The sequence below is a fragment of the Babylonia areolata genome, chromosome 5, assembly GCF_041734735.1.
Source record: "Babylonia areolata isolate BAREFJ2019XMU chromosome 5, ASM4173473v1, whole genome shotgun sequence".
NCBI classification, from domain to species: domain Eukaryota; kingdom Metazoa; phylum Mollusca; class Gastropoda; order Neogastropoda; family Buccinidae; genus Babylonia; species Babylonia areolata.
Window position 1 is genome coordinate 48783384 of NC_134880.1, and position 14653 is coordinate 48798036.

General features: G+C 42.2%; 1 protein-coding gene across 2 annotated transcripts in view; it reads left to right on the plus strand.

Moving 5' to 3' along the window:
- Positions 1-2950: 2950 nt before the first annotated feature.
- Positions 2951-14653, plus strand: part of LOC143282119 (uncharacterized) — a 91391-nt gene continuing 79688 nt past the window's right edge. The window contains exon 1 of one of the 2 annotated variants that reach the window (XM_076587630.1): positions 2951-3086. The gene's annotated coding sequence lies outside the window, so the exon portion shown is untranslated. Of the gene's footprint in view, positions 3087-12577; positions 12743-14653 lie in introns of those variants that run through there. The other variant, XM_076587633.1, reaches the window with a different exon arrangement.

The following is a 14653-nucleotide window of genomic DNA, read 5'->3' on the forward strand; positions in this document are numbered from 1 at the left end:
TTTTAATGGGTGGCGCTGTAATGTGTAGCAACGCGGTCTCCCTGGGGAGAGTAGCCCAGATTTCACACAGAGAAATCTGTTGTGATAAAAAGAAATACAAATACAAATACCTTTCGGATCGGCTAGGTTTCAGAGCAACAACAGATGTAAAGAGTATGCCAAATCAACGTTTATATCAGCGGAAAAAAAGTGATTTATTTTTCTCCCGCCGTCTCTCTCTTTGTGTCTTCTTGTATGCCTGTCACACTGTCACAGGAGCTTATGCACTTGCATTTGTCTGCCTTTCTGTTGCGCGTTGGGTTACGCTGCTGGTCAGGCATCTCCTTAGCAGATGTGGTGTAGCGTATACGGATTTGTCCCAACGCAGTGACGCCTCCTTGAGTAACTGAACTGAACTGAACTGCCTTTCTGTGTCTGTGTGTCTGTGTGAGAGAGAGAGAGAGTCTGTGCAGCACGGTGAAATTGTATCTCCATGGTTACTTTTGAAAATGTCCATTCAATTTCCTGTCCAGTCCTTTGATGTCACGTCTCTAACGCAGCAAAGAGGCTGTTTTCTTGCCCTTCCGTTCCAGTCTGGTGCTTGTCCGTGCGAGTCCGAATCAAATAGCGTGTGAACACTTGCACTTTTGTGCGCCTCTCTGTTGTGTGTGTGTGTGTGTGTGTGTCGATAAGTGTGTGCTGTGCGTGTACGAGCACAGCAGCGTTGATTTTATTCAGTAGTAATGCGGACAGCCACCTCAGTCAGGTGATGTGACCGAGGGGGAGACCTGTCATAGGACTGCTTTTCCCCTCCCGAAAACGGAGTATGGCTGCATACATGGCGGGGTAAAAAACAACAACAACAACAAAACCCAAAAAATGGTCATGCATGTAAAAGTCCACTCATGTACATGTATGCGAGTGAACGTGGGAGGTGCAGCCTACGAACGAAGAAGGATTGCTTTTAAAGAACCAGTGGGTTTCCAGACAGCCCTGAAGTGGCTCCCTTGTGGTCGGCTGGGCTAAAATCAACAACATGATTTGATCTTCATTGGGAAGAGGGATGGTTCTGTCAAACACGATATATCACTGATGTTAGAGCGACCCATTATTTATTATATCATTAGCAACATTTTCAATGCAGACTTGAAAGCATAACGGTATCACCCTCTCACTCTCTCTCTCTCTCTCTCTCTCTCTCTCTCTCTCTCTGTCTGTGTGTGTGTGTGTGTGTGTGTGAAACGTGGTTTTGTTAACAAATCGGACGATATGGAGCTGGATTCAAAAGCAGCGCTGTGATATGTCATACCTCGATAACGGCACATGTAAGCCTGGTAAAATGACAGAGGGACAGATGTGACGAGGTTGACAGATGTAAAGTGAGCATATGTATACACGCGCTTGTGGCCAGTGGATGCTTGTCAGTTTTGCTCTGGCAATGAAACTGAAGTGATATTATGAACATTCGGATGTCCGGGCATTAGCTGTCCATTCTGCAGTATTATTTGCCAATGTGACTTTGATATATATTTTGGGGGTGGTTTTATTTTTTAACCTTTTTGCTGCGATTTATTAAATAAAAAAAAATAAAATAATAATGATATATAATTTTTCTGTGGCGCGATATCCAAAACGAATGCTGCTCAAAGCGCCTTACATCATCCAGTTGAATATAAACAAGCCTTAAAGAAACATTTCAACAGCTCTTTGCCAGTGAAATACTTAAATCAAAAAGCGCTTTTCAGATATGAATCAGGTGATAAAAGCTATCAAGTAAATAAGGCTTCGATTAAAACGAAATACATTTCATAGAACACACACACGCACACACACACACACACACACACACACACACACACACACATCCTTTTAATGTGAGGATGATAAATTTAGCGGAAGGGCTGACGGCCAAAGCACAATCTTGTCTTCTTTTCTTTCTTTCATTCTTTCTTTTTCTTTTCTTTCTTTCTTTAAAAAAAATTTGTTTTTAACTCAAGGAGCTCATGGTTAAAAATGTCATTAACTGCAATGGTGGTGGTTTTTCTCACATGCGGCTTATGCAAGGCAGACCTGATATGGCTCTGTGTGGTCGGCGAGACCATAAGCCATGTCAAAGGTCAAATTGTTCACAGCATAATCTCCATGACGTCAATGCTTATGACATCATAATCTAAGCTGCCATTCAGCCCTGACTGGGCTATATGTTATAAGCAACAGGATTTGAACTCCCCAGTCACGGGTCAGAGTTGAGATACGACACTTAGATTGTGATATATATATATAATACAAAGGGAAGTAATTGAATTGAAGCACGATATGCGTAACTTCTTAAATACAATAAATCATGCAACAGGTTTGTCGTAAAGGAGCTTATTTTAGAAAATAACACATAGGGGACACACACAGAGTCACACACACTTTTTGATTTTTATTTCATCATCTTGTGTTTAACATCACGACTGAACTACAGACGCCATGTTCAAACAGAGCAAACACAGACACACACAAAAAAAAACATCAGTTCGAACAAAACATATCACCAGACGTCAAAACACCAGCCAACCAGTATCGCAAAGTTGACAGAACTCAGACATCCGCGCAGAACATGTTAAGCAGCACCATTGCACTCAAAAGCTATAGTGAGCAACAACAACAACAACAACAAAAAAAAAAAAAAAAGGAAAGAAAGAAAAAAGTGTATGTATTGTATGTCGGTGCAGACAAGCTAAGACAGCTACTGACCCTGCTCGCTCCAAGTCCCAGAACATATTGAAAGACATGGGGAAAGAAAGGGAAGGGTACAAGGTGGCCCGCGCAGCACAAACGCACACCAACTGAAAACGGGTTTTGTGAAGTCAGCGTTAAACATATATGTTTGTGTGTGTGTGTGTGTGTGTGTGTGTGCGGTCAGTTGGGGAGTGGAGGTGTGTGCGTTCTTCGTCATTCTCTCGCCACTTGCTGCTGTGAAGGGGTTGTTGCAGTGCAAGGATTTTGTGCATGGGCCGTTGGCAGTGACTGCGTTTGCGGGGTTTCGGGGAGGGAGAGAGAGAGAGTGGACTGATATTCGAGTAACACTGACCACGTACGCAACTTAACACTTTGCATTGGTAAGTCTGGTTTTGTATATAATCGTGTGTGTGTGTGTGTGTGTGTGTGTGTTTTTGTTGTTGTTTACAGCCCAGTGAAATTAATTGACAGAGAATTCTCTTTCGTTGTTGTTGTTGAAGTCCGTGTTTGTAAGGAAAGTCGTTTTGGTTGTGTATTTCTGTTTAAAAAAAAAAATCAAACAAACAAACAAACAACAAAAACAAAAGAAAACAGAACGCATGCCCGTCCGCGCGCATTAGCACACTCATACACACACAGTGTCCGTCGGGACATAAAGGGAGAAACGCGTAAACTTCAGTGTGCAAGCACACGCACACACACAGGCACACGTCGGCCTAATATCACTTACAGTGAAAAGGCTTAACCGTTAAACTAAAGAAAACATCGGCCGGCCGCGGACAACTTGAACTGTGAAGAGATCTTCACGGATACGTATGCGCTCACAACTAAATTTACTTACCATTGTGTCAGACACAGAACGTCATGACAAGCAAACTATCATGTTTGAACAGCCCAGTTTTAAGTACCTCATGAACAACCGTGTCTCCGACTTTGAGATTTCGCCCATCACTTTGAAGAATATCTCCTGGTCCCTTGCGCTAAGCTGGCAGTATATAAACAGTCTCCTGGATTGGATCTCATGGACTTATCCAATACCATCAGTGAATACGTAGCCGGGTTGTATAAATCATTTCTTTAGTTTACTTTTACATTCTTTTTTCTTTTCTTTTCTTTTTTTCTCTTCGTATTTTTTTCTTTACCAGTTTTCTGTCTTCAAAAACGAATCTGCTCTCTTTGGCTTGTGTGTTAAGTCAATGATAACTTGCATAGTTACCTAAGTATTGGGAATGTATCATTTAAGATCTTATCTTTCCTTTGAAAACTTTTTGTTTTTAACATGAATGTCTTGGGGGAAAAAAAACAAGTTTGGTTTGTGTGTGCAGCCGTCAAAGAACATCATTATATCCGAAACTAGGTCACGTTGACCTTCCTTTGCAGCATGCGGCAGTTTCCACGCTCATTTTGCTGCTCAGCGTGCAATTTGCTCTTCCAGCAAAACTGGCTGTGTTGATCTGCAAGGCAACCCGATGGGCTGGAAAGGCAGTTATTGATGGTTGGATCGATTGATGAAGCGGCTTGATGCCGCAAGCTGTCGATTTGTATCATGATGCGTTGCCTTTTAGGCTGCCTGCACATTTCTTCATCTCCTCTACTGGCGGAGTGAACGTCCGTGCCTTGTTGTGAACACCACTCTTTCCGCCTGGAGGGGCAAATGGTGGATATTGCCGCCATTTGCAGCTGAACAACGGGGAAGGCGAAAAGTGGACGTTTTATTTCACTGAAGTGGCGTTCGAATTCGCGCGCACGTGCAAGCATAAACACGAGGTCGCGCCTACACTGACTCGTACACACAAGCGTCGACGCATATTCACATGCATGCAGACTTGCAGCAAAAGTACTCGTCATATGCACGCAAGCACGCGCGTATCTAGAATGAACGATAGGCGCGCGCAACAAAAAAACAAACAAAAAACCGCAAGCAAATTAAACAAATCAAAGCCGAATGTTAAAAAGAAACAAAAAAAAATCAAGGAGAGAATACAGAACAAATAATATAACCTCTAACCACTTTATTTCGCCACTCCGTCCTCCCTCATTGTCTCGGCTGTACAGCCGGCGTTGAATAACATTATTCCTTTGTCCAAAATGTGCAGTGCGTTTGATGGATTGGTTTTTTGTTTTGTTTAAGTTGGTTCCGGCAGTTTTATTGACTCACTTGTGTAAACAAAGTGAGTCTATGTTTTAACCCGGTGTTCGGTTGTCTCTGTGTGTGTGTGTGTGTCCGTGTGTCTGTGTGTCCGTGGTAAACGTTAACATTGACATTTTTTCTGCAAATATTTTGTCAGTTGACACCAAATTTGGCATAAAAATAGGAAAAATTCAGTTCTTTCCAGTCATTTTGTTTAAAACAATATTGCACCTCTGGGATGGGCACAAAAAAATTTTAAAAAAGAAGCCTAATTATATGCAAACTGCATTTACTGTTATATTTATATTTTATGTATTCTCTAAACTTGGCACTTTGACCTCTTATTCTGACACAACAACAAGAGGAGTCATTATTATCATTTTTTGTTCAAACAGGAACTTCTTTTGCTAAGCATGGAATTTTTATTTATTTTGCAAACGTTTTGGTGCAGATAGTAAAGAAGGGAAATTACTCTGTAATTAATGCTAGGGGACTTAATTTATCACAGGTGAGTCTTGAAGGCCTTGCCTCTCTTGTTTTACTTAAGTTTGTGTTCAGTCATTCAACTTTGCATCCACCAATCCCTGCTCACGGCGGATCAGGTCTGTTTGCGATGACTCACTGTTGGCGGGACAGTTTAGGCGGCAGGTACATGTCTTTTGTGTAGAATTACATTGCTTTTAAACTTATAGGTGCATACTGACTTTTATATGTGAAGGCGTAGTGTGAATTTGGGTACACGTGTGTTTCTAATACCGCACACAGGAGTTCTGAGCCTGCAGACGGATTAAAAAAAAAAAAAAAAAAAAGACTGACGTGGCGCGCGCGCACAACTGGCACAAAACATGTGCCGGTTTTGAGTCGCTCTCGTACACAGCACCCCTCCACCACCACCCATTATTTCTTCTTCTTTCTTACTTACTTTTTTTTTTTTTTTTTATTAAACAGTAGCCCTCAGAATATCCGCCAAGAACATTAACTTGAATGATGGGAATTAATGCCGAACGACGTCAGATCGATGCATTTACAATATCCACCAGTTTGGTTCGTGCCAGACTTGCAGCTGATTTTTTTTTTTTGTTTTTTTTGTTTTTTTTTGCACCATCATGCAAAATGCCATGACGCAATGGGATAAAAACACTCAAAGAAACAAGTCATTAAAAGCCCGTCTCGACGCGCAGGGTGATGGGTGATGGGTGGGAAGGGATGTTGGCAGTTTGGAAGGAGTGGGGAGGGAGAGGGCAGGGGGCGGGGGGTGGGGTAGGGGGGGGGTGAGCAGTGGTGCTGGTGGTGAAAGGAAAATCGAGGCACCAGGGCCATCAATCCATCGTTTCCATTTTGAGACATGTTCAGCAACAGCACTGCCACGCAAAGACTGCTCCCAGATATCATCTCTGTCTGTCTGTCTGTCTGTTTGTCTGTCTCTCTCTCTCCTCCCCTTTCTGTTTTAATTTACTGTTCCCCCTTCGAGGGCTGGATGAAAAAACAACATTGTCTTGCTTCCTCAATTACCCTCAGAAAATAAAATGTATTCAATTCAATTCAGTTCTCTCTCTCTCTCTCTCTCTCTCTCTCTCTCTCTCTCTCTCTCTCTCTCTATCTGTCTGTATTGTGATCAAATACCAATTTACATTAACCCTCTGAGTTCTGAGTTCTCTGTCTCTGTCTCTCTCTCTCTCCCTCTCAAAAATAAAGGATGGATCATGGAAGGAAGTCTGAAGAACGTTTTCCTCTGCCCATACCGAACAGTTCATTTGCTCGTCCCCCGCCCCCTCTCCCCTTCTTGAATACATCTTCCCTGTTGCTTTTAGTTGCCTGACTTCTGATTGAAGGATTCCTTAAAGAATTACCTGGCATCGGATCGCTACGCTACTAAAGTATTATCGATTGATCTTTGACCCATCATAGCCTACTACTCTTGCGCAGAATATCGTGAAAATCTGTCTACAACTTTTCTTTTCTTCGTTTTTCTCCCTGCAAAATGGTGTGGTGTGTGTGTGTGTGTGTGTGTGTGTGTGTGTGTGTGTGTGTGTGTGTGTGTGTGTGTGATACATACCGACAGAGTGAAAAACGTACCTTCATTTGGCAGAGATAACTTATTTACGATACCACGCTATTGCTTCTGTTACCGAAGCTCCACAGTTATAACAGTTGTGTGTGTGTGTGTGTGTGTGTGTGTGTGTGTGTGAAGATTTAACTCGCTCGCTGACGGAGTGAAATTTCAAACTGCACAAGCCGTTCCGTCACATGCTTGGCATCGTCAGACAGGTCAAAAAGACCTCACACTGTGTCCATGCAAATTTTAAAATTCAAATTTCGTCTCTCTCTCTCTCTCTCTCTCTCTCTCTCTCTCTTGTTCTCTGTGTCTCTTCTTCTCCTCTCTCTTTCTCTCTTCTTTTCTCCTCTTTCTTCTCTCTCTCTCTCTCTCTCTCTCTCTCTCTCTGTCTTTTACATGTCTGTCTGAGTGTGTATGTGTGTGCGCCTGAAATCTGATTGAATGACACGGGAAACGAATGATGAGCGCCCAGTGGCAGCCGTCAGTCGGCTCTACCCAGGTAGGCAGCCTGTGGTGCAAATGACTCCATGTTTGTAAAGCGCATAGAGCTTGGTCTCTGGCCGAGGATAGGCGCGATATAAGTATCCACATCAAGCAGTCTATCCACATCAATCTCTCTCTTCTCTCTCTCTCTCTCTCTCTCTCTCTCTCTGTCAATATGTTCATGCCTCTCTCCTCCCCTTTCAGTCTGAATGACTGGCTCCTCTGTCAATCTCTCACAACTTTACCTGTCTGTCTGTCAGCCTCACCCACTTTTCTTCACTCTTCCACTTGTCTCTTCTTCTTTCTGCTCTCCACCACACCTCGTCGCTATTGTCACTGTTGTTAGTTATTTAGAATATCGTTGTTGTACTGTACATAAATATCTGTACTTATGTTTGTAAATGCCTATGTAATTTTGATGTTGTTGTTGTAAATTTGGCTCGCACTTTTTTTTTTTTTCTTTTTCTTCTTTTCATCATTAATTTTCTATTGCCCAGAGAACGGGATGTATGTGAGCGCATTGTGCTTACTACTTTCCTCTCTCAAAAAAAGATTTCATTCGTTCGTTCGTTCGGTTCATACTTCGAACCATGAGCGTAGTTTCAGTGTTAAAATAAGAATATAACTTACCATTAAAAAAAAAAGGAAAAAAAGAGATCTCTCTCTCTCTCTCTCTGTATATATATATATATATATCTATATATGTATATATATCTATATATATATATATATATATATATATATATATATGAGAAGGCGGTGTAAATCCTGAAAAAAGATCGCGTGTGTGATCGCAGTTCATGTTTTCATCTCTGAGCTATTTTGGCTGGAAACAAAACAACATAAAAGTTAGGTAAAAACGCATCTAATCTATGGTAGTCGTGTCCAGTGTCATGCTGTCTAATCACGTGGCAAGAAGCATACGTCACGCACTGTCTCTGCTGATCTTGTTCATTTGCGTATTTCACGTTCTCGGTTTGACACGCAGAAAAAGCTATGATCATAAAAAGGGGGAACAAACAAGAGTGGTTAGCGTTTTGTTGCATTTTTCCACACAGTGTATTCATGAAGCTCCAAAGTGTGGGTTTCTGTGTGTGTGTGGTGTGTGTGTGTGTGTGTGTGTGTGCATGCATGTCCAATGCATTATTCATAAGGTCAGCCTGTCCCAACATGGGACATTTTAGCCCTTGTATCACCGTAAAAAACAACAACAACAACAACAACAAAACAGTTGATGATTTATTGTTCGGGAGTTTTCGACATTTTGTTTCCCCCTAGAAGAAAATCGTGGACAACTACGAATTTTTATTGACTTTTAGGCTAAACCCGGAATCCTCGTAGCGGACCTGTCCGTGGTTTTTGGATTGCAAATGCGAGTTGACTCTTCCCATTGTGCTTTGAAAAAGTGGACTGAAAACAAAAGGTGAGCGAAAGCAGTGGATGGTGATGGAAGTAATGAAAAGAAAACGTGTCGACGGGCGCAATAGCCGAGTGGTTAAAGCGTTGGACTGTCAATCTGAGGGTCCCGGGTTCGAATCACGGTGACGGCGCCTGGTGGGTAAAGGGTGGAGATTTTTACGATGTCCCAGGTCAACATATGTGCAGACCTGCTAGTGCCTGAACCCCCTTCGTGTGTATATGCAAGCAGAAGATCAAATACGCACGTTAAAGATCCTGTAATCCATGTGAGCGTTCGGTGGGTTATGGAAACAAGAACATACCCAGCATGCACACCCCCGAAAACGGAGTATGGCTGCCTACATGGCGGGGTAAAAACGGTCATACACGTAAAAGCCCACTCGTGTGCATACGAGTGAACGCAGAAGAAGAAGAAAACGTGTTACCTAGACCGTGAGTGGTGACGTGGATCTCTTCAGTGGTGTCAACCCAGTTCGTCAGTGAATTGAAACTATTTTCCCCACACCTGTGAATTTTTGTGTGTGCCTGGTTGCTTTCGTGACAAGTCAGTGTTCTTTCCTGTTTGCACTTCATTTCGCGTCGACCGCAGTCGTTTTGAAACCGTTGGGTGAGACAACACATTCTCCGATGTTTTGTCGGAGCATTTTGGGGACGGCAGGTATATATTTACACCTGCTTCAGAACTACCAGATTCACTGTGGGCTTTCATGTATTTTGCATACCCGTCGCCCTTTGAACTCCAACATGCACAGTAAACATTCCGTTGCCTTTTCTACTCTAGATGCACAGTAAACATTCCGTTGCCTTTTTAACTCCAACCTGCACAGTAAACATTCCATTGCCTTTTCAACTCCAGTATGCGCAGTAATCATTCCGTTGCCTTTTCAACTCCAGTATGCACAGTAAACATTCCGTTGCCTTTCAACTCCAACATGCACAGTAAACATTCCGTTGCTTTTTTAACTCCAGTATGGACATTAAACATTTCGTTTCCTTTTTAACTCCAGTATGGACAGTAAACATTTCGTTTCCTTTTTTAACTCCAGTATGCACAGTAAACATTTCGTTTCCTTTTCAACTCGAACATGCACAGTAAATATTCGATTGCCTTTTCAACTCCTGTATGCACAGTAAACATTCCGTTGCTTTTTAAACTCGAGTATGCACAGTAAACATTCCGTTGCCTTCTCAACTCCAGCATGCACACAAAACATTCCGTTTCCTTTTCAACTCCAACATGCACAGTAAACAAGTAAACATTCCGTTGCCTTTCAACTCCAACATGCACAGTAAACATTCCGTTGCCTTTCAACTCCAACATGCACAGTAAACATTCAGAAGTTTACAGTGATCGTTTGAGGAAAAAGAGAAGGAAAGAAGACAGAAAAAAATGCGAAATGAAAAAGTAGACGTTTTAAGGTTAACTCCTTTCTGACATAACATGGTGGACATGGATAATTATTTCAAGGCCACTCTAATTGGGGGGGGGGGAAAGGAAACCTGACACTGTACTGATACCTTTGGAAAGGACACCCCCACAATGACGTAGGAAGTCAAAATACCCATATTGATTTTTGGCACCCCAGGAACCAAACACACGACCTTCAAAATGTCAGATTGGCGCTGTAGTAACTGAGCTAACCAGGCACCCACAAGATGTACGGTTTTCGTTATCATCAATGGGAAACTGGGTTGACTTCAAAAGAAAGAACATTCATATGTGATAGTATGGACACACACACACACACACACACACACACACACACACACACACACACACACACACACACATTTAAGGGGTGGGGTGTGGGTGGGGGGGGGGGGGAATATATTTTTATATATTCACATTCGCCATCCATGAAACAGATTTCGATCTCAAAGCTTGATCAGAGCAGCGGATAATGTGTTGTCCCAAATTAAATTAATAGATTCCCAAAAGGCTGCACCGTGACATAAAGTCCAGAGCATGCAGGGCAGAACAGACTGACTCGCCACAAGCGGAACGCACACTTCAAAATTAACGGGCATGGAAAAACTGCCCCACCAACCAACCGGCTCAGTGCCAGATACGGAAACGATCCATACACAAAGCAAAACAAAACAAAAGAAAAAAGAACAAAACAACGCATTTTTAAAAACCATTTTGGAATTTGGAAGCGGTGTCTTGTTTTCTCTGGAACACTCAAACCCCCTTCTCCATCTCCCCGCCCTTTCCCCCCAAGCTTCTGTTGTGCAAATGTTATTATCCCGGCTGCACTTTAAAGGAGAGCTTTTCATTCCCACCGAAAAAACAACAACAACAAAAAAACACCCATGGGTACGTTTTTTCCCCCATCCTCCACCGGCTGGCTATTGCGTTCTCTCGTGGGACATAATGCAATGCATTGTGAACATTCCACAGTTATGGGCCTCGTGTTTCGCTGGGGAATTGGAAGTGTATGAATCGTAAAACACCGCGATTTGTTTTGGAAAGTATTGTAACTGCATTTCAATGTTCCACTTTGAGGAAATTTGATTAGGCAAAAGGGGATGAAAGAAGCGGACAGACGAAATATAGAGGACGAAGAAACAGGAGAAGCAAAAGATTAGGGGGGGTGGGGGTGCAGGGGATGGGATGGTGGGGGTTATGAATAAAAGGAGAAATCAGAAGATCTGTAAGGATAAAAAGAAAAAAAAAAAGATTGTTACCGGAAGTAAGAACACGAAAAGTTTAAAATCGGATATGCTTCCTATTGATCACCGTGATAAATGGTCTGATTAATTATGATTCTGGGAACATTATCTGAGCTCCAGTCAGTGCAGCATAAACTGTAGTACTACGACATCTCTCTCTCTCTCTCTCTCTCTCTCTCTCTCTCTCTCTCTCTCTCTCTCTCTCTCTCTCTCTCTCTCTCTCTCTCTCATAGATTCCTACCTTTGATAAGGTGTCGGCCTATTTTGTATATACATAGATGGAGATTCACATGAACGCTGAGAGACTGTTGTCTGCATGTGTGGAGTAGTCTCTGAGACTTTTCTTTGTTTATGTTTAATGTCTGTTTTTCTTGGACATGAAATTGTGAACCCCATGTTATTATGGCATGTGTGCTAATGACATTAAACAGTTTCAGTTTCAGTTTCTCATAGATTCTATCACCTCTCACTCTCCTCTAGCTTCTACCTATATAGTGCTGTAAATGCCTGTTGCCGTTCCTGAAACCTGATTATAATGTGCGTGCCGTATTGATAATGATTTCCCCCTTTGTTTTATCTGCTTCCCCTTTGAGGGCTGGATGAGAAAAAAGCAGTATCTTGCTTACTCTATTACCTCAGAAGAAAAATATATCAGTAACTTTATTTATGTATCCTCTCTCTCTCTGTCTCTCTCTGTCTGTCTGCCTCTCTCTTTCTCTCTGTCTCTCTCTGTCCCTCTCTCTTGTGGAGGGAGTAGGAAAGAGGGAATGGAACTGAACGCGTAAGAATAGCACTAGAACACACCGTCCCTCCTTCTTTGCCCACCACCAACTCCAGGCCCCAACACCACACCCCCCCCAACCACCCCACCCTTTCTTTGCCCTGCAAGGCAAGCCGATTTTCTTCTGGGCGACTGTCTACTCCTGGCATTTGTGCCTATAAATAGCACGGGACAAGCTTTGGGGTTAATAATACCCAAGCCGGATTAAGAGACCCAAACGAACCACCATAGCCTGTTCAGGGGGTTAGTAAAACGTGCTTGGTAGGTGACAGATGTGTTCATTGGAAGTATATACGAACAACTGAGAACTTTTGTTTCACAGTCTGAGATGTTTGCCGGTTCGAGTTTCATCTGTGCTTTTGCTTGAACTTGTGTGTTTGTGTGTTGCCTAATGGAGCAAAAGGTATTGCACAAGTTTGTTGCTTAATGTTACATGCTAAATCTGGATTCGCTACGATTTGGTTTCACATCCAGCCAGTCTACTAGGGCAACGGTCAGTATGTTACAGTGTCTTTTTGTCTTTATCTAGTTTAAAACCACAACATTGCGTTGTCTTTATTGTCCAGTCTAAAACCTGAAAATTGGTTTTCTAAACTACATGTTGCTTCTGTCGTTGTTTCATTGTGTTTATGTCAGTTCTGTGTAGTCTAAAGGTACACAAACATAATAGCATTTATAGCTTTTTTTCTTTTTCTTTTTTCGGGGGTGTCGGGGTGTGTGTGTGAGGGGGGAGTGGGGGGTGGGGGGGGGGGGGACTCATGGGTTTGTTACTTTGTACCTCTTCTCTTCTTCCCGGCGTGATGCCATCAGGAAGCGCTAAACACACTGGAGTGAAGTTATCGTGTGCTCCTGTCTAGTGTAAAGGAACCAAAGTAGTTGTGCTCCTTATTATTATTTGATAAAATAAAACGCTTTCTGAACTTCTAACATTTCGTTTTCATGCGCCGTGAAATCCACAAAGAACACTGGTGAACGTGTCATTCCTAGGCTTGAAGTCATTCATGTCAAAATTTGTTTTTCTTATTAGCATGAGAACTCATGCAAGGAATGCCTAGTATCCTGACCTTGTCTGAAAGAAGTGGTTAGTCTCTGGTGTACGAGACGGACAAATGGGCAAGTTTGACCAGACGGACGCAATCCCAGAAATAGCTTAGAAAATAGCTTGAGCATTCAGGTGTTGAAAAACGACTTATTTGAGAGGGCGGGGGGGGGGGGGGGGGGAGAGAAAACGTAAGGAAAGAAAAAAAGCAATCTGCTTTGGGCATAAGGTGGTACTGTTTTACCTGTTTGAAAGGGGAGAAAGAAAGAGAATGAAAGATTCAAGAACAAATGGTTTAACAGCGTATAGACCTGTGACCCGTTGCAAACATAACATGCATAAAGAAACCTACATAAAAACACAAAAAACAAGTAAATGAATAATAAACAAATAAATAAATGGATAAATAAATGAATCTTTGGTCCTCATTGTATCATTTAGAGATCATCATTGTGAAGACATTAAATAATGCAGTGGCAAATTATAATTGATTATTGTCGTTCCTTAGCTGGTAGTTGGTACAGAATTATGAGTCATTATGTCTCTGCGCTTAAAAAAAAACAGAAAAAGAAACTTTGAAAGATTTGGTTGACTGTCGACTCCACCATTCAGAATACTTGCATGAGAATGAAAAATAGAAACACAGAGAGGGGAAAGAGAGAGAGAGAGAGAGAGAGAGAGAGAGAGAGAGAGAAGGAAAGAAAGAAAGAACGAACAGAGCAGGAATGAGGACACGGGCGTAACAGAGGCCGTTTTTCAAAGCACGAATGGGCGAAAGAAGTGGAAGGAAGGAAGGAAGAAAAAAAAAGAAAGAATGGTAGAAAGACGTCACGTGCACACCAAAGGTCGCCTTTCAACTCTAACCTGACCCCCAAGCCAATTTACAACAAAGGATACCGCAGATGGCGGCCAGGCTGCTTCAGCAAATTACACAGTAAAAGAGGGTTAATTTTCTTCCGATAGTTGCCATGTTGGTGAAGAAAATTGGGTCAACTAGTTTTAAGGCCGCCTTTCAGGTTCAGAAGAGAGAGAGAGAAAAAAGAGAGAGAAAAAAAGCCGTGAGTTGAAGGAACATGGGTTTGTTGCAGTTAGCTGGTCATCATCACCACCACCATCATGAGCAACAGCAGCAGCAGCGGCAACACAACAACACAAAACAACAATGACAAAAAGAATGTGGGAATAATTAAACTCTAAACCTATTGACTGATTAATTTGAAAAAACAACAACAAACAAACAACAACAAAAAACAACCACCACCACCACCAACAACAACAACAACAAAAACACAACCCCAACCAGTTACTTTTGCTTTGCAACTTTGAAAGTATTAACAGTTTGACTTGCCACACTGGAGGAAAATT